This window comes from Cyanistes caeruleus, chromosome 25, assembly GCF_971803275.1.
Source record: "Cyanistes caeruleus chromosome 25, bCyaCae1.hap1.1, whole genome shotgun sequence".
Taxonomy (NCBI): domain Eukaryota; kingdom Metazoa; phylum Chordata; class Aves; order Passeriformes; family Paridae; genus Cyanistes; species Cyanistes caeruleus.
The window spans coordinates 4,869,081-4,894,937 of NC_141725.1; the positions used below are offsets into that span (position 1 = coordinate 4,869,081).

Here is a 25,857-nt window from a genome sequence, read left to right on the forward strand (position 1 = left end):
GTAGCGGCGGGCCGGGGCTGCCCGGTGCTCTCGGGGGGTTCGCGGCGTTCGAGCCCCGGGCAGACGTTCCCTGTTTAACCCCACGTAAAGGCAACGTGATCGCGGGGGAGCTCCGCTTCCCGGAGCCCGGCCGGTCCTCTCCGGGAGCCTCCGCCCGGTTCCGCAGCGCCTGGATGGCCCCGGGCTCCGCGTCCTGCCCGCTGCCGGTGCCGGTTCCCCCCCAGCCCCACGCCCCGGAGGCTGCCGGTGTCCCGGCGGCTGCCGCTAAGTCATTAATGGATGCAGAGGTGCGGAGGGAGGTAAATAATCCCCTCCCCGCTCCCCGGGTTTGTTTTTTGGGTTTTTTTTTTTTTATCGCCGCCGTTTTTTTTCCCCCCCCCTCCTCCTTTTCTCTCCGTTGCCCCGCACCGAACTCCCCGCTCCGGTGCCGCCGGTGCCGCCGGTGCTGCCGGTGCCGCCGGTGCCGGAGGGGCAGGGCTGGGCGGGCACCGGCGGCCGCCCCGCTCCCCCTCCCGCTTCTCCCAACTTGGAGGAAGTCTCAGAGGGGGGACCCCGCGCCTCCCCTTCCCTCGCCTTCGATTTTTCATTTATTTAATTTTTTATTTTCTTTTCGGGGAGGGGTGGGTGGGGATGTTCCTTGCCCTCCCCCTGTTCCCCCAGCCCGGATTAGGGTCCCGGCAGCCCCGGTGTGAGTGTCGGGGTGGGGGTGAGATGGTGAAGGAGCGGGGGGGGGGAAGGACGAGGCGTGGAAAGCTGCCCTCCCTCCGGCTCCCGCAGCGCCGGGAACAATGGCCACGGGCTCCGTGGGGACAATGCCCGGCGGAGCCGAGCTGCTTGGGTTGCAGGACACGTCCACCACCGCCTCGGCCACCCCGGGCCCCGGCCCCCCGCTCCCCCGGGGCCCGCACCCCCCGTTCCCCCGGGGCCCGCACCCCCCGTTCCCCCGGGGCTGTGGGAAAAACGCGTGGCCGGACTCTGCCGGCGAGACAAGGCGGGGGACACCAAACTTTAGGGAAAAGTGCGTCCCCAACTCCTCCCCGGGGCTCGGCACCGTCCCCTCGCGGCTTCGGGGTGCCCGCGGAGCCCCGGCTCGTCTCTGTCCAGCTCCGTTCTTCCCTCCAACTCCAGCGGGTGCCGCCGGCCGGGGCTCAACAGGTCGGTACCGGGCAGCGCCCAGGTGCGCTCGGCTCCGCTGCCCCCAGCGCCGCCGCCGCCGCCCCTTTCCCAGCCCCGCTGCGCTCCCCCCGAGCCCCCCGCCCCTCATTATTCCCGTTATCCCAAGGCAGCCTCCGTGCCCAAACGCCGGCATGTGCGAGGCAAACAGAGCGCGATTGTTCCGAGCCTGGGAACGCGCGGAGGGGGCGCGGGGGCCGCCGCCCGCCGCCCCCCGCCCGGCCCCCGCTCAGACGCGATTGTGATGGAAATAGGCCTTTCCCCGCATGCTGTTGAACTTGATGTTGACTCCTTTTCTTTGGAGTTTCACATCTCCTCGGTCACTTGTTTTGTGGGAAAATTTTCTCCCGAGCTTCGGTGTGAAATTAATTAATCGGGGCCTCTAGATGGCAATGGGACACAAAAGGGGACAGCCCGGGGAAACTCCGGCAAACTCACAAAAGCCATCCCCGGGGTTTAGAGCCCCGGGGCCGGTCGGACCGACTGCCCTGCCCTGCCCGGTGCCCGAGGTAAGGGGCTGCCGGAGCGAAGTTTCGGTGTGTGCAGCTATTTTTTAAATTTTTTTTTCAAATTATTTTGAGGGGGAAGGATTTAGGGTAAAAAATAAGAAAAAAAAGGGAAGAAAAGGAAAAAAGTGGAGCAGGGAGAAAGGGGCGTGGGGGATGCTGTGTGGGGTTGGGAGTGTTGTGTGGGCATCTCCTTCCATCCCTGCGTTGGTGCGAGGTCGTAAAAACCAAAAACTAAAATAAAAATTAAAAAAAAAAAAAAAAATCATGGGGGGAAAAAAAAAAATTTAAAAATCCCCAAGAAAAAGGGCCGGGGTTAAATTCGGTATTTCTGGGGAAAGGTAGGAAAAAAAATTAATTAATTCTCTTGGTTTATTACTATTTTTCCCCTTTAAAAAAAACTATCTGGGGAGTGCTCCTGTGCCCGGCTGTGCCCGAGCAGGGAATTCCACTCCGTTCTTCCCCGAGCTGGGAAATCTCCGCCTCGCACTGGGACGGGGAAAAACCGTTCGGGGCTCCCAGTTTGGACTGGGAATGGTTGTTTGATTCCCAGCGTTTGATTCCTCGCGCGTGTGCGTTCTCCGGCGGGATCAGCAGCGGCGGGGGGGATAAATGGAAAATCAGATTTTCCTCGGAAGCACTTGGCAGGGCAGGATGTGATGGTTTCCAGGCACATCAATCTTTTGCAAAGCGTTGGGGGCTTTGGGGGGAATAATTTTTTTATTTTTTAAATTTTTTTTTTGCAAATATTTAGGCCAAAAATACGAGCGTCAAATGCCATCCCGCTCTTTGTTGCCACAACACCTTTAGGTGACAGCGGCTGCGGGAAGAAAATTCTTAAAATCTGTTAAATATTTAGTTTTTTTTTTCCTCCCACATCGATATTTTCAGCTGGGCAGGAATTCGGGGGGATTTTCCCGGGGGTTTGGGGACCCCTTTTCCTTGGGATCGCTCCCCCTCCTCTCCCGTGCTGGTGGAATCGAGCTGCGAAGCGACGTGGAGGGAAAGGAGTCGTTGTATTTTAAATGCAAATAATTCCCAGCGACGTTGGAGTCAAACGAGGGGCGGGAGGGGGGGAAGAAAAATTAGAGAAAAGAAAAAAATTGGGGCGGGAAAAAGAAAAGAAAAAAAGACGGGGGGGTGGGGGGGGATTGATGAAAAAAAAAAAATAATCTCAGTGGGAGAAAAAGGGGGGAGGGAAATAAACAGCAGAAAAAATCCACTTTGGAGGGGAGCCGGGCCGGGCGGGAGAGCGGCTCCGGTGCCCGGGGAGCAGCGGGAGGTGCCCGGGGAGGCTCCGGTGGCCACGGCAGGAGGGAGCTGGTACGGACAGGAGGGACGGGCACCGGCTGCCCCAAATCCGGGCTGTCCCGGCAGCAGAGGCCGTGTCCCAGCCCGGCCCCGGGCTGCCGGGGGCTGTCCCCACCCCACGCGTGAAAAACACCGGCCGTGGGGCACCGGGGAGCGGCCCCGGCTGGCCGGGCAGGGGCTCCAGCGCCGCCCACCCCCCGCCCCCGCCGCCGGCCTCGCCGGGAAAGTTGCTCCAAGTTGGAGCGATGGCGGCGGCTCCTCCTGACGCGTCTTCTTCTCTCTTTTCCATCCCCAGGTGGGCACGGCCGAGCGGCGTCGCGGGCACCGGACACCGGGCGAGGCGGAGGTAACCGCGGCTCTCCCCCTCCTCCTCCTCCTCCTCCTCCTCCTCCTCCTCCTCCTCCTCCTCCTCCTCCTCCTCATCCTCCTCCCCAGCGGCAGCCCCGGGACGCGGCCGGTAGCAGCGGAGGGATGCGGGGCAGGTGCGGGACCCGCAGTTGGCGGCGTTACCGGGAACGGTGGCAACTTCCCGGGCCGGCGGGGAGCGGCCCCCGGCGGCATCGCTCGGTGCGCCGGGACAGGGCCGGGCCGCCCGGTGCTCCGGGGGGAAGCGGGGCCCCCTCCCCGAGCCTCCCGCCGAGGCGGCCGCCGGTTCCTGCGGCGAGCGCCGCGCTCGCACCGGAGCCCAACATGGCTGCTGTAGTGAAGGTATTTGATTCACACGGGGGTGTAGGCGAGGGGAAAAGGGGGGGACCGGAGCCGCCGGGGCCGGTCCAGCGCCCGAAGCCACCGGGGAACCGGCTACGGGCGGGCGACGAGCCGGTAAGTGCCGGGAGGAACGGGCCCGGGCGGGCCCCGTGCAGCCCCCGCCGCGGACACGCGTGGGGCGGCCGCTTCCCCGGTACCGGCGGTGCCAAGCTCGCCCCGCGCCTCCCGGGGACGGCGAGCCGTGGGCAGCGGGCAGCGGGCACCGGCGGGGCCGAAGCGCGGCCCTCCCGGGCCCTGCGCGGTGCCAGCGGGGCCCTGGGCGGTCAGAGAGGCACCGGCGGCGGTGCTGCCCGAATCGGCCCCTCCTGGAGCCGGGCCCGGACCGGAGCGAGCTCCCGGGGCGGCGGCAAAGCTCCGCCGGTCTCGTTCGTTCCCTCGGCGGAGCTGCGGGGCCGCGCTCGTTGTTGGGGTTTCACCCTTTGGGCCGGCCGGGGCACAGCCGTGGGCAGCGGCACCGGCACCGGCGGGGCCCGGGAGGTGCGGACGGGCAGCGAGGGGCGAATTTCGGAGCCCCGGTTCGGAGGTAACGGCGGCGGCTCGGCCCCACGCGTGGCGCGGGGAGTGCGGGGGATGGCGGGCAGCAGCACCGGGGCCGTGCCGGGGGACGAGCCGCTGATCTGGCACGGCGCTGGCACCACCGCGCAGAGCTCGGCCGTGCCGCGGAGCACCGGGGACGGTAACGATAATAATTAACGGCCGTGATAATGATAATCAATTAGCGGCAGCTCGGTGAGAGAAGGACGGAGGAGGCACGACCCCGCACGGCCCCGGGGCGCGGCGCCGCCGCCGTTCAGCACCACGGAGAGCGGCGGGGCCGGTGCCCGGTCCCCGGTGCCCGGTGGCGGCGGGAGGAGGCTCCGCTCGCTCCCCGCGATGCTGCGGCCGCCGCTGGCAGCTTGGGGGGCTCCGGCCAAGGGCTGCCCAGCCCTGAGGATTCCCGGTGAGGGGCAGAGAGCCCCGCTGCTCCCGGGGAGCCCCCGGTGCTGGGGGATTGGCATTTCTACACGCGCCGCCTTGCCTTCCAGCGCGGGTATTCCATATATCCCATATATCCCATATATCCCATATATCCCATATATCCTATATATCCCATATATCCTATATATCCTACATGTCCTCTCTATATAGGTGTGGGTATATAAAGGGGCTGGTGCGGGCAGCGGGCCCGGCTCGGATCTGTGCCTCCCTCCCGAAATCCGAGCACCGGCAGCGGGAACCGGGCCCCGCCGCCGCCCAGCCCGACCCGCTGCTCCCGGTGCCCGCTGGAAGCGGGGCCGGCCCGCCGCTGCCCACGGCTCTCCGCTGTTCCCGGGGCCGTGCCCGGCCCGCCCGCTGCTTTCGTTTTCCGCCGTTCACCGGAGCGAGGTGGAGCCCCGGGAGGGCCGCGGACCCCGCCGGGCCAGGGCCAGGCCGGGTGAACGGGGACGTGAGGAGACTGGGGACAACCAGGGGGACACTCGGGGCTCCTGCGTGCCTGTGGCTTGCTGTGCGGGCATCTGGGCGAGTGTGGCCATGGGTGTGAGCCCTGCACCGGAGCTGAGACCGGCTCCTCGTGTGCTCCGCTGTGCCCGGCCACCCTGGCGTGGTCCCGGCCCGCAGGGCTCACTGCTGCGCCCCCCGGTGCGTTCCCGGGTGGGCGCTGGGGAAAGGCCCGTGCGCCCCCCGGGTCCGGCCGGTGCTGCCCCGGGGTGGCCGGGAGAGCGGAGCGGGACCCCCGCACCGGGCAGCGCCGGCGGGGACCGGCCCCGGGCGGCCGCACGGGGGGGACGTGGAGCCGGACCTCGACCCCAGGCTCTGCCCCGCCGCCCCTCCGAGCCGCGGCCGCGCTTTCTCCCGGGCCAGGGGGGTTTCTCCGCGTCCGGGAGGCACAGGCAGGCCGGGCCCGCCGTGGCCCCCCGTTACACCCGGGATAAAGGCTGGATCGAGCCGCGCTTGACTCCTGAGCATCTCCCAAATCTCCCCTTTGCAAGCGGCGCCCGTGAGCGCAGCCCCGACGGGAAGGACCGGCCCAGCCGCCCCCCACCCCCGCGGCCGCTCCTCCTCCCGGGGAACGGGGGTTTCACCCCAGCCGGGGCCGGGGGGGCGGCTCCGGCAGCGCCCAGCCCGAGCGGGGTTACCCCCGGGGCACCGCCGCCTCCCCGACGGGGCGGGCCGGCTGCGACCGGGGGGGGGCCCGGGCCGAGCAGACGGAGCGGTCCCCGGGGACAGCGGCGGCCGTGGCGAATGGCGCTGCCCCTCCCGGGGGGGGTGACCCCTGCCCCGGCCCCACGCCCGGGCTGTCCCAGCCCCGCCACTCGGGCTTTGTCCCCGCTGGCCGCCCCGTCCCTCCTCCCGCCCTCCCCCGCCCTCCAGCCAGCCCTGCGCCGCCGACTCTGCCTCAACTTTAGAGGCAGGGCCCGGAGACGCCGGGCAGCGGGAGAGGGACCGGCACCGGCTCCGGCACCGGGAGGGGATGTCCATCCCCATCCCCGGGATCCTCCGCTCCCCGCCGGCCTGGGAAGGATGCGGTGACCCGGAGCCGACGGCGACCGCGGGCAGCAGCGGCCCCAGCGGGACGAGCAGGTACCCCCGCTCCGGGAGCCCTCCCCGGGAGCCCTCCCGGGACTCTCCCGTCCTCTCCCGGCTCCCGTTGGGCACCGGAGCAGCCGCTCCGCCGAGTTTCCCTCCGAGCACGGCCGGAGCTGCCCGGGAACAGCCCGGGGCCGCTGCCCGGAGCCTCCCGGCCGGGGCGCAGGGTCCCGCTGGGGACGGGGCCATCCCGGGGGGGTCTCTGGGTGACCCCCCCAGGGAAATTCACGGCCCGGACCCTCGGGAGTTGCGGGGTCCCCGCCGGGTTTGCAGGGCCCGGCTGCCGGGAACGGATGATGGAGCAAGGGGAGGAAGAGGAGAAGAGCGCGGGGGGAACCCCCGGGGGGGCCCTTTCGGGCAGGGCCCGTGCCTTGCCCAAACACTTTCCTGACTCAGCAGTTCCGTGCCAGTAATTTCCAGCAATTATCAAGTGGGAGTGGGCTCCGGGCTGGGGCTGGGGGCGAATTTGGGGCTGGCAAGGACTCAGCTCCCTGGTGCTGCCCTGCGGGGCCGGAGCCCGGGGGTGACACCCTGTGACATCCCTGCCCCGTGGGGGCTGCGCTGGGCTCAGCCCGCTTTGGCCTCCGGCTCCTTTTGGGGGTGGCGACACCGCCTTGGGGCTCTGGGGTGGGCACCGGGGGTCGCATTCCGAGGCACCGGAGCCCATCCCTTCCATCCCACCCTGGGGGCTCCATCCTTGTTGGCGCTGAGGGGACAAAACTCTCGGGGGCTGCGGCGTCCCCCGAGGCCCCGTTTGCTCGAGACCTGGGTGGGTTTTTCTCTTTGGTTATCTAGCTGTATGAGTGTATGTGATATCATAAAGCTAGAGAACCGAATGTAAAAACCTTCTCGCTATCCTCCGGGAGACAGCGGCTCGCTGCCCACCGGGCTCCCCGAGCCTCGCCGCCTTCGCCGGGAAACCAAACGCGGCCACCGAGCGGGAATTTTCGCCTTTCATCGTCTTTTTTTTTTCTAACTGAGGCCTCAGAGCTGGTGCTTGTGCCTGGGTGATGATTTCGCTTCCAACCTCCAACCCCGGCGCTTTTATTTTATTAATTTTTTCCTTTTTTTAAATTTTTTTTTTTTCTTTTTTCTTTTTTTCCGCTGTGGTTTTAATTTCCACCCCGACAATTAACGCCGGCTCGCTCCGGAGATAAATGAAACGCGGCCAGCTCCGAAATAACCCCCTGAGAAACGCTGTTTATAACGAAGTGGAAGGAAAGTTGCTTAAATATATTACCGCATGCAAATTTTAATTTAGCACAAACCCCGTTCCCGAGGCCGATTTATCTGCCAGGGAAGGGAAATAAATCATTGCCGCTTGTCGCTTCCTCTGCGTCTGCAGAGAGATCGCAGCTTTGTTCTTCTGACAGAGGGATTTGGGAGCATCCCAAGGCTCAGATCCCTCCAGGATCCACCCCCACAAGGTGGATTTGGGATCCTCCTTCCCTCCTGCTCCTCTGCGCCTCCAGGAGCGAGGGATGCGGGGCTGAGCCTGTGGGATCGGCCCCAAGGATGGGGCTGGGACAAGGGAAGGCTCCACAGGGTGGCCCCGAGGGTTGATCCGTGCCCGGTTATCCCTGGCAGTGCCAGGAAGGCGTTTCCAGGTCGGTGTTTTGGGGTGCAGCGTTGAGGGAGGGCCCTCGGGGCCGTTCAGCTGGAGATGATCCAGACAAATCCGTGTGCTAAAAACATTTTAGGATCAGGACGGGATGCGGGAACGGCGTGAGGGCGGTGGCTCCACTCCCCCCTGGCTTGTGGGGTCTTTGGAGCAGCAATTCCCAAGCTGGGAGCGGGAAATGGGAAGGGGAAAAATGAGGAAGCTCAAGGCCCCAATCCCTCTCTCCATCCTCCTCTCCTTGGCTTCCCTGTGGGGTTTTGTCTCCTTTTCCACCCAGAGGCTGCAGCAGAGCAGGAATTTGGGGGTAAATCAACAGGTTCAGGCAGGAGAGGAGCGGATTCCCTGTCCTGGATCCCTGGGATCCATCCCTGGCACTGATCCTGCACCCCCAGGACACCCTGGGCTCGCCCACTTTGGGGCCTTTTTCCGTGCAGGGAGGACCTGGGGTGTGTTTGGTGTGGGATGAAGCCGGGACACCCCCCTGGACACCCCAAAACGGGGCGTGGGATAAAGAGGGAGCGGTTCCCAATCCCCCCCTGTTCCCCATGGAGATTCCACAGGGATTGGGGCCGGGAATGCCGGCGCTTTGGCCCTGGTGGTGCAGACACGGAGCTGCCCAGGCCCGGATCGCGTCCTTGCTGGAGACCCCGATCCAGAGGGAAACGCGCCCTGTCCTGGGGGTGATGCCGCCCTGAGGGGCTGGAAGGGCTCGGGAATCCTCCCCCGCCTCCTCAGCCCTTCCCTGAGCTCCTCCAGGGGATGTCGGGATGCTGTCGGAGCCGCTTTTCCACGCTCCACGCGCTTCCATCCCTTCTCCCACCCCCGGCTCTCCGAGCTCTGATCCCGAGGCTCCGGCTGTGACTTCGGGCAGGCTTTGGGCAGAGAATTCCCGACTTTCTGCGGCTGGAAGGAGCCTCTGGCTGATGATGGGGACAGCTGGGGACAGCCAGGATGGCACCCAGAAGTGGCTGTGCCGCACCAGCAGGGCCGGCAATCAATCCCACCCTCACCTCTCCCACTCCCAATCCCAAAAAACCCCAAAAACGCTCCCCCCTCCACATCCCAGCTCGGGGAGGGGATCGGCGGCGCAGGCTCCGCCGCGCTCCAGAAAACCTTCTCCTCCCTCCTGACTACTTGTAAACCATTTAGCAGGAATTTCTTAAAATAGGTTCCACTTTAAGGACTTATCTGCTGAATACCATTAATTTTCTGGGGTTCGTTAAAAGCAAACTTGGTCTCATAGCAACGGAATCTATTCCAGGGAAGCAGCCAATTGCAGGGTGTGCAACCCAAGGCGAGAGAAAAGGAGCCTTTCAGGTTTATTCCAGGGCTCGGTGCCTTTTTTTTTTTTTTATTTTTTGCCTTTTTTATTTTTTTTTTTTTTACATCCAGAGAAGTTTTTAATTTTCGGTGTTTTTTATTCCCCCGGTGAAATGGCTTAGAATTTCTCCCAGAAAAAAAAAAAAAGGAAAAAAAAGGAAAAAAAGGGAAAAAAATTTAAAAAAAAGGAAAAAAAAAGGGAAAAAATAGCAAAAAAAAAAAAAAAGAAAAAAAAAGAAAAAAAAAGAAAAATATTGGAGTTTTTTGGGGGGGGATAAAGAAATTGCCGTGGTTTTGGAGAGGAGGAACAGAGCCTGGCTGGGACCTGGCACTGCCGAGGGTCAGCTCCACATCTCCGGCCACCCTGGCTGGATCCGGGACCGCCCGGCGGGATTTGGGAGCTGCTGGAAAAGAGAGGCCGTTAATCCCCGGCTCATTTCCCCGGCCTGGCTAAAGGAATTGTCATTATTTCCCTTTTAATCCCATCTCTTTCCTCTTTTCCATTAGACCCTAAGCTGCAATCTCCTTCCCGGGGGAAGTTCCGATGGGATAATCCCAGCGGTTCTTGGGGTGCCCGGCTACTTTTGGGGCAGGGGGGGTTCCCAGCCTTGGGTTGCCGATGGATTTGGGATAAACCGGGAGTTTCCAGTCCTGGGTTGCCAATGGATTTGGGATGAGCTGGGAATCTCCAGCCTTGGGTTGCTGATGGATTTGGGATGAGCTGGGAATTTCCAGCCTTGGGTTGCTGATGGATTTGGGGATGAGCTGGGAATTTCCAGCCATGATTCCCAACCCTGGGCTGCTGATGGATTCGGGATAAACTGGGAATCTCCAGCCTTGGGTTGCTGATGGATTTGGGATAAACTGGGAATCTCCAGCCTTGGGTTGCTGATGGATTCGGGATAAACTGGGAATCTCCAGCCTTGGATTACTGATGGATTTGGGATGAGCCGGGAATCTCCATCCTGGTTCCCAGCCCTGGGAGAGAATCCGGGATGCACATCCCAGTGCCGGCACAGCCGAGCGAGGATGGGGCAAGGAGATATTCCCAAAATCCCGGCACCAGCTGGAGGTGGCTCCGTTTTTGGGCTGCCGGGATTTTGCTGTTGGCTCCAGGATCCGGCCTCGGGATCGGCGTTGGGATAAACGGAGCCGTGGGATGAGCGGGTGCCGGGTTTGGGATGGCGACAGGAGCCAGGGGGCAGCTCCACCCCAAAAACTCCAAAATAACCTTTCCTCCTGCTCCGGCAGTGCCATATCCCGGTTTTCATCGGGAACGGGTGGCGGGAATTGACTTTGGAGCCGTCCGTGCCACCAGCGTTATTCCCAAAGTTCCCAAAACCTCGATTTCCACCTTAAATCCCGAATTTCCCCATCCCTGCGCCACCCTCCAGCCCTGACATTTCCCACCCTAAAAGGGCAATTTTTCACCCTGACAAGAAATAAAAATAAAAAAGGTCATTTATGGTAAAAAAAAATTTAAAAATCCCTCTTAAAAGGGTGGAAATCCCGGACAAAAACCATTTCCCTGGGATGCAGGGAATGGGAAAAGCAGGGATGGGTGGAAGTTTGGGAATCAGCAGAGCCCTGATAACAATTCCTGACGTCGGGTTGGTGTCACGGCGCTGGAGAAGCTCCCGGTTATTTACCCCGGGCCGGCTCCTCAGCTGATAATTTTTATGGATGGAGATTCCAGCCTGGATAAATCAGGGGCTGGAAGAGGAGGAGGAGGAGGAGGAGGAGGAGGAGGAGGAGGAGGAGGAGGAGGAGGAGGAAGGAGAGGTGGGAAACTCTCTGGCAGTGCTGGAGGAATGGGATCTGAACCCAGCTGCGGTGCTTGAGACCCCAAATGCAGGAACAGAGCCCCAGGACAACGGGATCTGCTTCCAGAAGGATCAATTCCCAAGGATTCTGGGATCTGGGTATTTATTCCCAGCCCCACATGCTGGAGTCAGGCGTTCTCACCCTGGTTTTTAATTTAGGTGGTTTTTTTTTTATGGAGAAATTATTATTTACAGTTTAATATCTTCATGTTTCTATGGAAACTCCAGGGCTGCGCTGGGCGGGGAAGCCCAAACCAGCCGGGAAAAACGGGAATATCGGGAAGCAGGGCCTGGATGCGGAGGGAGCTGCCGGGAATGTTCAGGGTGATGGGAATATTGGAAAACGAGTGGAGCAGGAGCTCGGTCAGTGGTAGGAATGGGATTGAGGGGTCAGTGACACTCAGGACGTGGCTTTGGGGTGGCTGTGCTTTGTCCCTCCCTCCAAATCCAAATTCAAACCTAAATCCAAATCAAAATCAAAATCTGTATCCAAACCTAAATCAAAATCCAAATCCAAACCCAAATTAGTACTCAAATCCGAACTCAAACCCAAATTGAAATCAATATCCAGACTCAAACCCAAATCGAAACCCAAACCCAAACTGAAATCAATATCTAAATCCAAATCCAACCCCAAATCCAAATCCAAATCCAAATCCAAACCCAAATCCAAATCCAACCCCAAATCCAAATCCAAATCCAAATCCAAATCCAAATCCAAACCCAAACCCAAACCCAAACCCAAACCCAAACCCAAATTAATACTCAAATCCAAACTCAAACCCAAATGGAAATCAATATCCAGACCCAACCCCAACCCCAACCCCAACCCCAAACCCAGCCCCAAACCCAAATCCAACCCCAAACCCAAACCCAAACCCAAACCCAAACCCAAACCCAAACTCAAACCCAACCCAAACCCAAACCCAACCCCAAACCCAAACCCAAACCCAAACCCAAACCCAAACCCAACCCAAACTGAAATCAATACCCAAGCCCAAGGACGGGTGGCTGGAACATCCCATCCCATTCCCCACTCCAGGAATCCTCCCGGGAGATCCCCTGGGGCCCTTTGGCGCACCGGGCCCGGCATCCCCCGAATGTAGGTCACGCACATCCCCGGCCCTCATCGCACCCCAACGGCGGCTCCCGCCTTTCCCATTCCCGGGAAAATGGATTTCCATCCATGAACGGCGAGCTCGGGGCACCCCCCGGCCCGGCACCAGCGCCGGTGCTCATGCGGAAAGAGCGCGGTGGCGGCGGGGACCTTCTCGGCCCTAATCGCCGGTGACAGGGACTCGCTCGTGGCGATGTCCCCGCGCCCGGCGCGCGGCGAGGGCGGAAGGTGTGCGATGGCCCCGCTTTTGTCACAAAGGATCTGATCAGAAACGGCGGGGAAAGGTCAGCTGGGAAAAGCACCCGAGGACGTCGCCGCGTCCGTGTGTCCGTCCCGCCGTCGGAAAGCGGGGAAAAAAACCAATGCGGAGAGATTGAAAATAAAAATGAGGAATGGGAAGGGAGGTTTTGGGGATGGGGTTTGTGAGGGTTCCCCCGCCACCAGAAATGTGTTTGTTTATTTTTAATGAAAAGCACGAGCCCGGCGTTGCTGTGGTGTTGGCAAAGAAGGGAAAATGTTGGGAATGGGAATGGGAATAACGGGGCTGTGCCGCCGTCCCCCGGCTCTGCCGGCCCCGCGAGGCCCAGCCCAGATTTCTCTGCCCTAATTCCCAGGGAAACGGGGCGAGGGCTGATCCCGGTTATTGTTTTCCAGAAGTCTTGGGTTTCTACGCAGCTCGGAGAGGGGTTTGGGGCGATCTGTGGGGTGAGGGTAGGGGGGGGTGGAGGTGTGATGAGGCTGGACCGCCCCGTCCCGCGGGAATTCCTTCGCGTCGTGTGCCGGGCGGGGATTTGATGTGGAATATTCGATCCCGGAGCATCAAACGTGGGGTGTGGAACAAATGTAGGGTTGGGGTGTGGAGTGGAGTGAATGACAAGGATTTTTGGGGTTCCCATGGTTGTGGTGTGGAGTGATGGGGATTTTTAGGGGTCCCCATGGCTGTGGTGTGGACCGAAGTGAAGGACAGGGATTTTTGGGGTTCCCATGGTTGTGGTGTGATGGGGATTTTGGGGTTCCCATGGTTGTGGTGTGGAGTGATGGGGATTTTCGGGGTTCCCACGGCTGTGGTGTGGACCGAAGTGAAGGACAGGGATTTTTGGGGTTCCCATGGTTGTGGTGTGGAGTGAAGTGAAGGACAGGGATTTTTGGGGTGCCCATGGCTGAGATGTGATGGGGATTTTGGGGTTCCCATGGTTGTGGTGTGGAGTGATGGGGATTTTTGGGGTCCCCAAGGCTGAGGTGTGGAATGAAGAGAAGGACAGGGATTTTTGGGGTCCCCATGTCCATGTCCTGGACAACATTAACACCACCACCCCTGCATCCCCTCTCCTCTACACCCCCAAACCAACCCCGGGCACCCCCACTTCCCAAACCTCACTCCCAAACCCCCCAAAACCTCAACATTTACCCACACCAGGGGCCAAACCGGGAGAGGAGGAACCTCCCCACATCCCCCCGACCTCACTTTAGGGCTCAAACCCCGGCACCGGCCGCGCTTCCCGAGGCTCCGCGGGGCCGCACACGTGTGCCCCGGCCTTGTACACGTGTGCACCCCGGCCTTGCACACCCGTGTACCCCGGCCTTGCACACCCGTGTACCCCGGCCTTGCACACCCGTGTACCCCTGGCCTTGCACACGTGTGCACCCCGGCCTTGCACACGCGTGTACCCCAGCCTTGCACACGCGTGTACCCCAGCCTTGCACACCCGTGTACCCCGGCCTTGCACACGTGTGCACCCCGGTCTTGCACACGAGTGTACCCCAGCCTTGCACACGCGTGTACCCCAGCCTTGCACACCCGTGTACCCCGGCCTTGCACACGCGTGTACCCCCGGCCTTGCACACCCGTGTACCCCAGCCTTGCACACGCGTGTACCCCGGCCTTGCACACGCGTACACCCCCAGGCTTGCACACCCGTGTACCCCGGCCTTGCACACGCGTGTACCCCAGCCTTGCACACGCGTGTACCCCGGCCTTGCACACGCGTACACCCCCAGGCTTGCACACGCGTGTACCCCGGCCTTGCACACGCGTGTACCCCAGCCTTGCACACGCGTGTACCCCGGCCTTGCACACGCGTACACCCCCAGGCTTGCACACGCGTGTACCCCGGCCTTGCACACGCGTACACCCCCAGGCTTGCACACCCGTGTACCCCGGCCTTGCACACCCGTGTACCCCGGCCTTGCACACGCGTGTACCCCGGCCTTGCACACGCGTGTGCAGCCGCGCTGGAGCCGGGCCCGCGTTTCAATGCGAACAATGAGGTGTGTTTTTAAGCGACTCGTGAAAAGGGGGTTGGTTTTTTCGCTTTTTTTTTTTTGTTTTGTTGGTTTTTTCTTTTTTTTTTTTTTTTAAGATTTTTTTTTTTTTTGCCTGAAAAGGCGGCCGGGGAGGGGATGGGGGAGAAGAGGGAGGGGAGCCGGGCAGCCCCTCCATTAGCTCAGTGCAGCAGCGAGAACAGCTGTGAAAAGAGCCCAGGCCTTTTTCCCACGCCCAGAGGAGCGGAGCGAGGGAAGGAGCCCTCCCAGCGAGGTCAGATCCCATCACTAATACACACACAGGCTGTGCCCTCATTCACGTCACCCCGGCGCAGGTTTGTTTAAGGCACACACACACACTGACACTAATTTCTCTCCCCCCAGCCGGCCCCATTATGTTTCCCCCGCTGCATTAAAACCCTCCCCGTGCGGCGGCTGGCGGGGAAGGGGTTGGGTTTGTTTATTTTGTTGTTTTATTTTTTTGTTTTTTTTTCCCCGCGCGCTTTTTCTTTTTTTTTTTTTTTTTTTTATTTTTATTTTTATTATTACAGTTAAATTTTATCGTTTTATTTTTCCATCCATCTCCCCCCCCCCTCCGCCCCTCCCTTCCTCTGGGTTTTTCCCGACACCTGACCGACAAGGTCAAGACGAGCGGCAGCGACGGCGGCGATCGCGGTTGTGGCCGGCAGCTGCTGCGCCGGGGCCGGCTCGCAGGAATGCGCCGGGCCCCGCAGATGGGACCTGGCGGGGGTCGGACACCCGGGACTCAGCTGGTGGAGAGGGGTGGGGGATGCTGGCAGGGGGGAAAAGATGGAAATTCCCCCCTCTGAGGGATGCTGGGGATGGGGAGGGTGGAAATTCCCCACTCTGGGGGATGCTGAGGATGGGGAGATGAAGGAAATTCTCCCCTCTGGGGGATGCTGAGGATGAGGGGATGAAGGAAATTCTCCCCTCTGAGGGATGCTGAGGATGAGGAGGATGGAGATTTCCCCCATTGAGGGGATGCTGAGGATGGGGGGAAGATGGAAATTCCCCCCTCTGGGGGATGCTGGGGATGGGGAGGGTGGAAATTCCCCACTCTGGGGGATGTTGAGGATGGGGAGGATGGAGATTTCCCCCTCGGGGGGATGCTGGGGATGGGGGGAAGATGAAAATTCCCCACTCTGAGGGATGCTGAGGATGAGGAGGATGGAGATTTCCCCCATTGAGGGGATGCTGAGGATGAGATGAAGGAAATTCCCCACTCTGGGGGATGCTGAGGATAGGGAGGATGGAGATTTCCCCCATTGACGGGATGCTGAGGATGGGGGGAAGATGAAAATTCCCCACTCTGGGGGATGCTGGGGATGGGGAGGGTGGAAATTTCACCCATTGAGGGGAGGATGGAAATTTTCCCCACTGGGGGTTGCTGGGTTAGGGGAGAATGGAGATTTCCCCCATTGAGGGGATGCTGAGGATGAGGAGATGAAGGAAATTTCCTCCTCTGGGGGATGCTGGGTTGGGGGAGGATGGAAATTTCCTTCATGGAGGGGATGAAGGAAATTTCCCCCACTGGGGGGATGAAGGAAATTTCCCCCCCAAAGAGATGCTGGGGATGGGGAGAATGGAAATTTCCCCCATTGAGGGGATGCTGGGGATGGGGAGGAAGGAAATTTCCCCCATTGAGGGGATGCTGGGGATGGGGAGGAAGGAAATTTCCTCCTCTGGGGGATGCTGAGGATGAGGAGATGAAGGAAATTCCCCACTCTGGGGGATGTTGAGGATGGGGAGGATGGAGATTTCCCCCTCGGGGGGATGCTGGGGATGGGGGGAAGATGAAAATTCCCCACTCTGAGGGATGCTGAGGATGAGGGGATGAAGGAAATTCCCCCCCCAGAGGGATGCTGAGGATGAGGAGGATGGAGATTTCCCCCATTGAGGAGATGCTGAGGATGGGGGGAAGATGGAAATTCCCCACTCTGGGGGATGCTGGGGATGGGGAGGGTGGAAATTCCCCACTCTGGGGGATGCTGGGGATGGGGAGGATGGAGATTTCCCCCTCGGGGGGATGCTGGGGATGGGGGGAGGGTGGAAATTCCCCACTCTGGGGGATGCTGAGGATGGGGAGGATGGAGATTTCCCCCATTGAGGGGATGCTGAGGATGAGATGAAGGAAATTCCCCACTCCGGGGGATGCTGAGGATGGGGAGATGAAGGAAATTCCCCACTCTGGGGGATGCTGAGGATAGGGAGGATGGAGATTTCCCCCATTGACGGGATGCTGAGGATGGGGGGAAGATGAAAATTCCCCACTCTGGGGGATGCTGGGGATGGGGAGGGTGGAAATTTCACCCATTGAGGGGAGGATGGAAATTTTCCCCACTGGGGGTTGCTGGGTTAGGGGAGAATGGAGATTTCCCCCTCGGGGGGATGCTGAGGATGAGGAGATGAAGGAAATTCCCCACTCTGGGGGATGCTGGGTTGGGGGAGGATGGAAATTTCCTTCATGGAGGGGATGAAGGAAATTTCCCCCACTGGGGGATGAAGGAGATTTCCCCCCCAGAGGGATGCTGGGGATGGGGAGAATGGAAATTTCCCCCATTGAGGGGATGCTGGGGATGGGGAGGAAGGAAATTTCCCCCATTGAGGGGATGCTGGGGATGGGGAGAATGGAAATTTCCCCCCCAGAGGGATGCTGGGGATGGGGAGGAAGGAAATTTCCTCCTCTGGGGGATGCTGAGGATGAGGAGATGAAGGAAATTCCCCACTCTGGGGGATGCTGTGTTAGGGGAGGATGGAAACTTCCCCCAGTGGGGGATAAAGGAAATTTCCCCCCAACTGGGGGATGCTGAGGATGGAAATTTCCCCCTCGGGGGGATCCTGGGTTGGGGGGAGATGGAAATTCCCCCCCTGTGCCGGCTGTGGCATCCTTGGAGCCGATGGATGCGGTGGCCAAGGTGGAGCTGGGGGGGTTTCTGCTGGTGAGGGGAGGGCAGGTTCAGCCCTGCCTGGTTTGTGGCTTTCAGGCCCTAAACGAGGAGTTTTGGGGTGGTTTTGGGGCTCCAAGTGGGGTTCAGCTCCTAAATGAGGAGTTTTGGGGTGGTTTTGGGGCTCCAAGTGGGGTTCAGCTCCTAAACGAGGAGTTTTGGGGTGGTTTTGGGGCTCCAAGTGGGGTTCAGCTCCTAAATGAGGAGTTTTGGGGTGGTTTTGGGGCTCCAAGTGGGGTTCAGCTCCTAAATGAGGAGTTTTGGGGTGGTTTTGGGGCTCCGAGTGGGGTTCAGCTCCTAAATGAGGAGTTTTGGGGTGGTTTTGGGGCTCCAAGTGGGGTCTCAGAGTGACGGGACCAACACGGTGATGGCAAAACCCTTCCCTCGCTGCCACCGTCCCTGTCCCCACAGCCCAGGGGACCCCTGTCCCCACAGCCCCCAGCTCTGGGGAGGGGCTCAGACCCCAAAGGGGGAGTTTTGGGGTGGTTTAGGGGCTGCCAGTGGGGTCCCCCTGGTCCCAACACAGGGTATTGCCCCACCCTGCCCTCTCTGCCCCCATCCCCTCCAGCCAGCCCTGGGGGGCTCTGGGGGTTGATGTGGGGGTTCAGGGATGCCCTGCAGCCCCCACAAAGGCTGAGAGAGCTCCCCCTTCCCAATCCCCCATTCCAGGGCTGATCCCGCGGTGCTGCCAGCCCGGGCTGGGCACGGATAAATCAGTTTGTGTTTCCTCTCGCGCCCGGCTTTGGCCACGAGCTCGTTTTAAAACGAGTTCTGCCCTAAGTTACGGCCTAATAAATCAATAGCCACTTAGCCCAGCCAGGCAGAGGCCACGGATTGCCCGAGGAATTCGAGTTCCCGGGGTTTGGAAAGGGTGAGGAGACAAATCCCGGTGGGATCCTGGGCTGGGATGGCCGGGATGCGGGTGTGGATGGTTGGGATGTGGCCAGGACACACCTGGGCACAGCCAGGGCAGGTGTGACGTGTCTGGGGGACACGTGGGGTGCTGGGGATGGCCTGGAGATCCACGGGGATGGCCAGGATTTGTGGGATTTGTGGGTCAGAGATCCACGGGAATGGCCAGGATTTGTGGGATTTGTGGGTTCATGGCTCAGAGATCCACGGGAATGCTCAGGATTTGTGGGTTCATGGCTCAGAGATCCTTGGGAATGCTCAGGATTTGTGGGTTCATGGCTCAGAGATCCACAAGGATGGCCAGGATTTGTGGGATTTGTGGGTCAGAGATCCACGGGAATGCTCAGGATTTGTGGGATTTGTGGGTCAGAGATCCACGGGAATGGCCAGGATTTGTGGGTTCATGGCTCAGAGATCCTTGGGAATGCTCAGGATTTGTGGGATTTGTGGGTTCATGGCTCAGAGATCCACAAGGATGGCCAGGATTTGTGGGATTTGTGGGTTCATGGCTCAGAGATCCTTGGAAATGGCCAGGATTTGTGGGATCTGTGGGTCAGAGATCCACGGGAATGCTCAGGATTTGTGGGATTTGTGGGTTCATGGCTCAGAGATCCTCGGGGATGCTCAGGACACTGCAGGGACATCCATGTCACATCTCTGCATGGCCCCAGTGCCACGTGCCAGGCGTGTGACCCCAACCACCCCACTCAGGGCTTTGGGGCAGCCTCAGAATCATCCCCAGTCCCCTCCACAGTTCCTCTGGCCTTGGGTTCCCCCCAAAACGAGTTCCTCACCTTCACCCCCCACCTTCCTCTGCCTCATCCCCTCCCTGCTCCATCCAGGCCCGGCTTCCCAGCCCTTCCACCCCTTCCCTCACACCTCAATCCCCTCGGATTTCTCCGGGGTCACCTCCCGGTGCCACCCCACTCTTTATGGGGCCGGGAACCTCTTCTATCGGCGTCTCCTGGCTTTGAGGGAGCCGAGCTCCTCTCTCACCCTCCTCATCCTCCACGAGGGTTCAGCACCCACATCCTGGCGGTGCCACCGCTGCTCGGGGCCCCTCCTCGAGCTGTCGGGGTCGGGATTTTTTCCCCCCTTCCCTCCCTGCCCCCCTCGTCTCCCTCGCCAAGCCCTGACACTCGATGGCAGCCCATTCAAAATGCATGGGCTCCCCTTTCCGAGCGCCCCGCTCCTTTTGAACTAAAAGGATTTTCTCAGAGGCTAAGTTCAAATGTACGGCCGTTATTTATTTATCACCCCCGCTATGTATTATTCATTTATTTAAAAATGTATGGCAGCTGGGAGCCCCGTGTTTAATCACCCCACGGATGGCGAGGGCCAGGTGGAGCCGGCCCCTCGCCCCGCCGCTAACCTGGCGCGGTGGCCTCACGCCTGAGTGGCCACCAAAACTGTCCCCAGCCCCTGGCCAGCCCCTGCTGGGGCCGCTGGGGATGCGGAGGAGCTGCAGCGCTCCCCGGGCTTGCTGCTGGGCTTCTTGTCATCCTTCATCCTCCTCTCTGGGTGGTTTTTTTTTTGGGGTCGGGGATGAGGATAACTCCGCTGTCCCCAACCCAAAACAAGGATGAGGTGGCGGAGAGAGGTTGGAAAGGGCTGGAATTGTGCTGGCAGGAGACGAAAAAGGAGATTAAAATAAAGAAAAAAAAAAAAAGGAGAAAACAAGGCCGGGTTTTCTTCCCGCACCACGGGGAGGAGGAGGAGGAGGAGGAGGAGGAGGGGACCACATCCAGCCCTGCTGGCATCTCGCTGTCCCCGCAGGGCTGGAGTCCCCTGGAAGGGTTAAGGATGCTGAACATCCCCCCCAGGCCCCCCGAGGAGCCCCCGCCACCCTGTTCCTCGGCGGGACAGCCGCTAATTGAGACAGCTCCGGCCGCTGCCTCCCTCCTCTCCCCCTGGGGCTGAGCTGCCTCTTCCCAGGGGGAGCACATTGTCTGCTCCGGCGGGTTGATGTAATCCCTCAGCCCGAACAATACTTGCCCACCCCGCTCCGCTTGAAAGGGTATTAGTTGCCCAATGAGATAATTACTCCGCGGGCCACCCTAATCATCCCCTCGGACCCCGCCGCTTCTCCCCGGAGCCGCCCGGCTCGGCCCCGCAGCGCACGGGGTGTGGGGTCGGGCTGGAACCCGCTGAGGGGTTCATTCTACACCCCAAAAACATCAGGAAAATGTTCTGGAAAAGAAGGATGTGGGGTCGGGGTGGAACCCTCTGAGGGGTTCGTTCGACACCCCAAAAACATCGGGAAAATGTTCTGGAAAAGAGGAATGTGGGATCAGGATTGAACTCTCTGAGGGGCTCATCCTAAACAGGAATCTGAACCCTAAAAGTCATCAGGAAAATGTTCTGGAAAAGAGGGGTGTGGGATCAGCGTGGAAGCTGCTGAGGGGTTCATTCTACACCCCAAAAACATCAGGAAAATGTTCTGGAAAAGAAGGATGTGGGATTGGGGTGGAAGCTGCTGAGGGGCTCATCCTAAACAGGAATCTGAACCCTAAAAGCCATCAGGAAAATGTTTGGGAAAGGAGGGATGTGGGGTTGGGATTGAATCCGCTGAGGGGCTCATCCTACACCCTAAAAACCATCAGGAAAATGTTCTGTGCTCCTGAGGTGTCACCCCCAGGCTCGTGCTGTTGTCACCTCGAAATGTCACTCGGTGTGGGGTGGGAACCCCGGGATGCTGCTGGAGCACGGCTGGGATGAGCCTGCTCCTGGTGCCATGGGATTTTGGGATTTTCCCGGGTTAAAATTTAGGGGAACGGAATTCCACCTTTTACTTAAATATCAGCATTCACAGAATCCCAGAATCCCAGGATCCCAGAATCCCAGAATCCCAGGATCCCAAGATCCCAGGATCCCAGAATCCCAGAATCCCAGAATCCCAGGACCCCAGGATCCCAGAATCCCAGGATCCCAGGATCCCAGGATCCCAAGATCCCAGAATCCCAGAATCCCAGGATCCCAGAATCCCAGGATCCCAGGACCCCAGAATCCCAGAATCCCAGGATCCCAGGATCCCAGAATCCCAGAATTCCAGAATCCCAGGATCCCAGAATCCCAGAATCCCAGGATCCCAGGATCAGCCCAACCTTGATCCCAAAACCCCAAATCTCAGCAGTCCAAACCCCTGTCCCAATCTCCAGGATAAACAGGCAGTGCCCAGAACAGTTTTTTTTAGTGAATAATCCAAATTTCCAGCTCAGTTTTGCTCAGGGGTTTGCTCCCAGGGAATTTTTGGGATCCACACATCCCCGGATGCTCGGCTGCGCTGGAATTCGCCGTTTTTCCCGGCTGGATGATTCCAGGGCTGGTTTTCCCCATCCTGGAGGCTCAGAGAGCTCCCCTATTCGTGATGTGGGATCGGGAATGCTGCAGGAGAAGGGACCTGCTGAAATTAAAGCCTGGTTCTTACTAATCCCGGTCTTTGCGGCTCCAGCTCTGCTGAAGTCGGGGATTATCCCGAGCGCCGCCCCGCACGCTGGGCCAGCACGAGCCAGGCAGCCGGGAATTAATCTCCTGGAGGTTCTGCTGATCCCATTCCCCTGGGAATGGGGGCTGGGGGGGGTTGAGGGGCTGGGGACACGGATGGGACAGGGACAGGAGGGGCTGGGGACACGGATGGGACAGGGACAGGGCAGGGACATGAGGGTCTGGGGGACACGGATGGGACAGGGACAGAGACTCGAGGGGCTGGGGACACAGATGGGACAGGGACAGGGACAGGGACAGGACAGGGACAGGGACAGGGACAGGGACAGGGACAGGGACAGGGACAGGGCAGGGACATGAGGGTCTGGGGGACACGGATGGGACAGGGACAGAGACTCGAGGGGCTGGGGACACAGATGGGACAGGGACAGGGACAGGACAGGACAGGGACAGGGACAGGGACAGGGACATGAGGGTCTGGGGGACACGGATGGGACAGGGACAGAGACTCGAGGGGCTGGGGACACAGATGGGACAGGGACAGGGACAGGGACAGGACAGGGACAGGGACAGGAGGGGCTGGGGACACGGATGGGACAGGGACAGGATGGGGATGGGACAGGGACAGGGGCAGGACAGGGACATGAGGGTCTGGGGGACACGGATGGGACAGGGACAGGATGGGGACAGGACAGGGACACAAGGGGCTGGGGGACAGGGACAGGACAGGGACAGGGACACGAGGGGCTGGGGACACAGGATGGGGACAGGGACAGGGGGACAGAGATGAGATGGGAACAGGGACACAAGGAGCTGGGGGGCACAACCAGGACAGAGCCAGGACAGGGACAGGGACACGAGGCTGGGGGACAGGGACAGGCTAGGGACAGGACAGAGACAGCAACAGTGACAGCGACAGAGACAGGGACACGAAGGGTTGGGGGACAGAGCCAGGATGGGGACAGGGCCAGGGCCAGAAAGGGCTGGGGGACAGAGATGGGACAGGGCCAGGGATGGGGGTAAAAAGGCTGATTTGGGGGATAAGAAGGCTGATAAAAATCATCCCTGTGGTTTTAGGGATCAAAAGGTGGGAAAAACCTCTGGGTTTGGGGGTGAAAAGGATTCTAAAATCTGTGGGTTTGGGGATAAAAAAGCCAATAACTGAGTTCAGTGGGGTCTGTGGGGTCTGTGGGGTCTGTGGGGTGATGGATCCTCTCCGGATCCCACTGAAGGGGTCAAACAGAAAGGTGGCACCAAACTGGGGCCTGGGATTGGTGTGGTTTGGGGTGATCCATGAGAGTTTGGGGTGATCAGTGGGTTTGGAGGTGATCAATGAGGATTTGGAGCTGATCAATCAGGGTTTGAGGTGATCCATAAGGATTTGGAGGTGATCCAGGAGGATTTGGAGGTGATCCAGGAGGATTTGGAGCTGACAGAACCCCTCATCCCATTTTTTCCAGAGCAGAACCCCTCACCTCGCCCTGACCACCCCGATCCAGCCCCATCCCTCTCCGGGAACAGGGACGGGATGGAAGATCCGGAGCCTTGGGAAGACCCCACATCCCACAGAGCCCTGACCCTGGAAATCCACGGATGGAGCAGCCCCGGGAGCTGCTGTGGACTGGAATTTCCTGCCCTTGGGAGCTGGGAAAGGCTCTTTGGGGTCTGTAGGGGCTGGGCTGCTCCAATCCCATCCTTTTGAGACCATTGGGATGCCGGCTTCGCTCTCCCGAGGATCCTCAACGCCTCCCCTCTCCTGGATGGGGTAAGTTTGGGATTTTTCCTGCTTTTCTCTCCTTTCCTGAAGGCCCAGCCAGCCAGAACTGGGTTTTCCATGTGGAATATCCCCCCGGGCTCTCTCCAGCAGGGATTTGGGGGAATCAGGGAGGAGCTGTGAGGTTCCATCCTGATCCTTTTCCCGTTGTTTTGTCTGGGGGGGAAAAAAACCCCATTTTTATCCCCATTTTTATCCCCATTTTATTTACATTCCTCTTTGGAAACATTCCCATCCCACCCCCTCCCTGAGCTGCTGGAAAACCGAGCAGTTTGGGATCCCAAAAACCAATTTCCCTTTTCATTTACACCCCAAAACTCCCCCCAATGACTCAACCCCATCCTTTAACCCTCCTAAAAAAACAGAATTGCCTTCCATTTCCCCCCCCCTGCACCTGCTCCATCCCAACCCAGCTTTTCCTGGGATTTAACCGCTCCTGGGAGCTGTTTTTGGGGTTCCAGCCTCATCTCCCGGTGTGGGGAAGGGGGTTGGGATGAGCAGAACCCTGCAGCAGCCGCAGCCGCAGCTCATCCCATCCTTGGGAATCAGTCAAGGGAGAAAATCCACATCCCCTGCGGCCCTCCCTCCTCCAACTTGGATTTTTTTTTTTTTATTCCACGTGACAGCCGAGCTGTCCAAAACATTAGGAAAAATAACTTTCACCTTTCCCGGGGTGAGCCTGGCAGCCGGGAAGGTTTTTTTTTTGTTTCATCCCAAATACGTGGTGGCGGAGGGGAGGGGGATGAGGGAAACGATCCCGATCTTTTTCCTCCTCCCCCCAAAAAAATGAGGGAGGGGACGGGGTCGGATTTTCCTGGTGGAAATGTGGGATCAGCTGTGGGAGATGGGGATGGGATTTTTCTGTGGGTTTTTCCTCATTCGTCCCCGGGGGTGGAAATTCCCACGTCCACCTTCAGGATTGGGATCGGCTCTGTCCCATCAGCGTGGGGACGGATTTGGGACACACAGCTGAGCCTGAGAGGCCTCAAAAGCCCCAAATTCCAAAATTTTCCCATATTTTTTCCCTCATTCCTTGCTTTTAACCCTCTAAAGCTGTGATGAGCTCAGGTTTGGGAGGCCCAGCTGGGCCTGACAGGTGTCAAAAGCCTCAAATTCCAAACTTTTCCCACATTTTCCCCTCATTCCTTGCTTTTAACCCTCCAAGGCCACCACAAGAGCAGATTTGGGATCCCCAGCTGGGCCTGACAGGCCTCAAAACCCTCAAATTCCAAAATTTTCCCATATTTTTTCCCTCATTCCCTGCTTTTAACCCTCCAAGGCCGTGATGAGCTCAGGTTTGGGAGGCCCAGCTGGGCCTGACAGGCCTCAAAAGCCTCAAATTCCAAAATTTCCCCATATTTTTCCCTCATTCCAAGCTTTTAACCCTCCAAGGCCACTACAGGAGCAGATTTGGGATCCCCAGCTGGGCCTGACAGGCCTCAAAACCCCCAAATTCCAAAATTTCCCCAGTTTGTCCCTCATTCCCTGCTTTTAACCCTCCAAAGCTGTGATGAGCTCAGGTTTGGGAGGCCCAGCTGGGCCTGACAAGCCTCAAAAGCCTCAGATTCCAAACTTTTCCCACATTTTCCCCTCATTCCCTGCTTTCAACCCTCCAAGGCCACTACAGGAGCAGATTTGGGATCCCCAGCTGGGCCTGACAGGCCTCAAAACCCTCAAATTCCCCAACTTTTCCCACATTTTCCCCTCATTCTCAGCTTTTAAACCTCCAAGGCCACCATGGGGCCGGGTGGTGCCCACTGGCTGCCCTCAGCAGCTGCTCCGTGCTGTGGGCAGAGCGACCTCATCTTCATCCTCCTCATCCTCCTCATCCTCCTGCATCCTCCTCCTTCTTCCTCTTTTGCTCCTCATCCTCCTCCTACTTTTCCTCTTCCTCCTCCTCCTTCTTCCACTGTTCCTCCTCATCATCCTCTTCCTCATCCTCCTCATCCTTTCGCTTCTCCTGCTTTTCCTCCTCCTCATCCTCCTCTTCATCACCCTCCTCCTTCTCCCGCTTTTCCTCCTCATCCTCCTCATCCTCATCCTCATCCTCATCCTCATCCTCATCCTCATCCTCATCCTCATCCTCCTCATCCTCCTGGATCCTTCTCCTTCTTCCTCTTTTGCTCCTCATCCTCCTCCTGCTTTTCCTTCTCATCCTCCTCATCTTCCTCCTCCTTCTCCCACTGTTCCTCCTCATCATCCTCATCCTTTCCCTCCTGCTCTTCCTCCTCCTCCTCCTCTTCCTCATCCTCCTCATCCTCCTCTTCCTCCTCCTCCTTCTCCCACTGCTCC

The 25,857-nt window shown here is 59.5% G+C and overlaps 1 long non-coding RNA gene across 7 annotated transcripts in view; it reads left to right on the forward strand.

Moving 5' to 3' along the window:
* The window catches only part of LOC111940197 (uncharacterized), a 41,586-nt gene that overhangs the window by 2,999 nt on the left and 12,730 nt on the right, over window positions 1–25,857 (forward strand). Inside the window, exons 1-3 of one of the 7 annotated variants that reach the window (XR_015279167.1) lie at window positions 2,931–3,002; window positions 3,286–3,336; window positions 23,252–23,556. This is a non-coding gene — a long non-coding RNA (uncharacterized LOC111940197). Of the gene's footprint in view, window positions 1–2,930; window positions 3,003–3,285; window positions 3,337–3,428; window positions 3,473–3,624; window positions 3,699–3,791; window positions 3,813–4,259; window positions 4,282–6,163; window positions 6,321–23,251; window positions 23,557–25,857 lie in introns of those variants that run through there. The other 6 variants (XR_015279168.1, XR_015279172.1, XR_015279170.1 and 3 more) reach the window with 6 other exon arrangements.